At 32.1% G+C, this 2,500-nt stretch overlaps 1 protein-coding gene across 1 annotated transcript in view; it reads right to left on the bottom strand.

Moving 5' to 3' along the window:
* LOC138864005 (two pore potassium channel protein sup-9-like) overlaps positions 1-2,500 on the bottom strand; it is a 525,912-nt gene that overhangs the window by 25,365 nt on the left and 498,047 nt on the right. The gene's annotated exons all lie outside the window — the stretch shown is intronic.

Here is a 2,500-nt window from a genome sequence, read left to right on the forward strand (position 1 = left end):
TCATAGTTATTGTTGTTATTACTATCATTATTAATACTGTTATCATTATCATTATTACTATCATTACCATTAGCATTACCACTATAATCATGATTATTAGTATTATTGTTATAATTCTTACTTTCATCGTCATTCTCATTATCATCATCATTATAATCATTATCATTGTTATCGTTATCATTATCATTATTATCATGAACATTATTATCTTTATAATCTTTATTGTTATTATCATCATTATCATTTAATCTTTATCATTCTTTGATAATCGACATTATCTTATAACCTATATCATTACTATTGTCATTATCATTATTACCATCTTCAGTTAACTAATATCATTACTATCACTATCATTATCATTATCAAAATTATTATAACTATTATTACAATCACTGTAATTATTCTTATCTTCCTGCTATCATCATCATCATCATTATAAACATATATGCTTCTCACTATCATCATCTTCACCATCATAATTACTATAATCATCATAAAAACATTGCTAAGATAATTCATATGAAGGCAACATTTCTTAACCATAAACAATTTCGGCAAATTTTGTAAATAAATATAATATTTTTATGATAAATCTTTTGTAATAACAATATCAAAATAAACAAACATAATTTGGTAAATAAAAGTAAATAAACTCATCTAAAAAAATCATCCTTAAGAGAAATGAGATCCGAGCTATTTCTGAATACATCAAAATGAGCAAGTTAATATTAATCAAGAGATCTGACTGGTGCTAGTGCAGTCCTCACAAAAAAAAAGTCCTCACCAAAAAAAAAAGTCCTCACCAAAAAAAAAGTCCTCACCAAAAAAAAGTCCTCACCAAAAAAAACGTCCTCACCAAAAAAAAGTCCTCACCAAAAAAAGTCCTCACCAGAAAAAGTCATCACCAAAAAAAGTCCTCACCAAAAAAAAAGTCCTCACCAAAAAAAACGTCCTCACCAAAAAAAAAGTCCTCACCAAAAAAAAGTCCTCACCAAAAAAAGTCCTCACCAAAAAAAAAGTCCTCACCAAAAAAAAAGTCCTCACCAAAAAAAGTCCTCACCAAAAAAAAGTCCCCACTTCAAAAAACCTCACCAAAGAAAGTCCTCACCAAAAAAAAAGTCTATCACCCAAAAAAAAGGATCCTCACCCAAAAAAAAGTCCTCACCCAAAAAAGTCCTCACCAAAAAAAAGTCCTCACCAAAAAAAAAGTCCTCACCACCAAAAAAAGTCCTCACCAAAAAAAACGTCCTCACCAAAAAAAAGTCCTCAAAAAAAAAAAAGTCCTCACAAAAAAAAAGTCCGCACCAAAAAAAAAGCCCCCACCAAAAAAAAAGTCCTCACCAAAAAAAAAAGGTCCTCACCCAAAAAAAAGTCCCTCACCCAAAAAAAAGTCCCCACCAAAAGTCCTCACCAAAAAAAAAGTCCTCGCCAAAAAAAAAAGTCCTCACCAAAAAAAGTCCTCACCAAAAAAAACCACCTCACCAAAAAAAAGTCCTCACAAAAAAGTCCTCACCAAAAAAAAGTCCTCACCAAAAAAAAAGTCCTCACCAAAAAAAAAGTCCTCACCAAAAAAAAGGTCCTCACCAAAAAAAAGTCCTCACAAAAAAGTCCTCACCAAAAAACCACCAAAAAAAAAAGTCCCCACCAAAAAAAAAAGTCCTCACCAAAAAAAGTCCTCACTAAAAAAAGTCCCCACCAAAAAAAAGTCCTCACCAAAAAAGTCCCTCACCAAAAAAAAAATCCTCACCTCAAAAAAAGTCCTCACCAAAAAAAAGTCCTCACCAAAAAAAAGTCCTCACCAAAAAAAAGGTCCTCACCAAAAAAAAGTCCTCACCAAAAAAAGTCCTCACCAAAAAAAGTCCCTCACCAAAAAAAACCTCACCAAAAAGTCCTCACTCAAAAAAGTCCTCACCAAAAAAAGTCCTCACCAAAAAAAAAAGTCCCCACCAAAAAAAGTCCCTCACTCAAAAAAAAAGTCCTCACAAAAAGTCCTCACCACAAAAAAGTCCTCACCAAAAGTCCTCACTCGAAAAGTCCTCCCCCCAAAAAAAAGTCCTCACCAAAAAAAAAGTCCTCACCAAAAAAAAGTCCTCACAAAAAAAGGTCACCAAAAAAAAAGTCCTTACCAAAAAAAAAAAGAAAAATAAATAAAATAAAAAAGAGAGAGAGAAAAAAGTCGACGTCCCACGAACTGTTTATCTGTCCTCATGCTTGGATAAACCAGGGAGAGTCGGCGCCCATGAGCGTGTGTTTGGATTCACTCGCATCGTTCGTGAATTAGATTTCCTGTGCCAGTTACCATGGGGACTCGCACACCTCTTGTATAGGAATATGTATATATATATATATATATATATATATAAATATATATATATATATATATATATATATATATATATATTTTTTTTTTTTTTTTTTTTTAGCGTATTCCTATTTTATCGTCACTCCCTCATCTCCTGACCCCATTGCTAACTCCTTCCCTCCCCTAACCCCTCAT

The sequence above is a fragment of the Penaeus vannamei genome, chromosome 14 (genome assembly GCF_042767895.1).
Source record: "Penaeus vannamei isolate JL-2024 chromosome 14, ASM4276789v1, whole genome shotgun sequence".
In the NCBI taxonomy this organism is placed as follows: domain Eukaryota; kingdom Metazoa; phylum Arthropoda; class Malacostraca; order Decapoda; family Penaeidae; genus Penaeus; species Penaeus vannamei.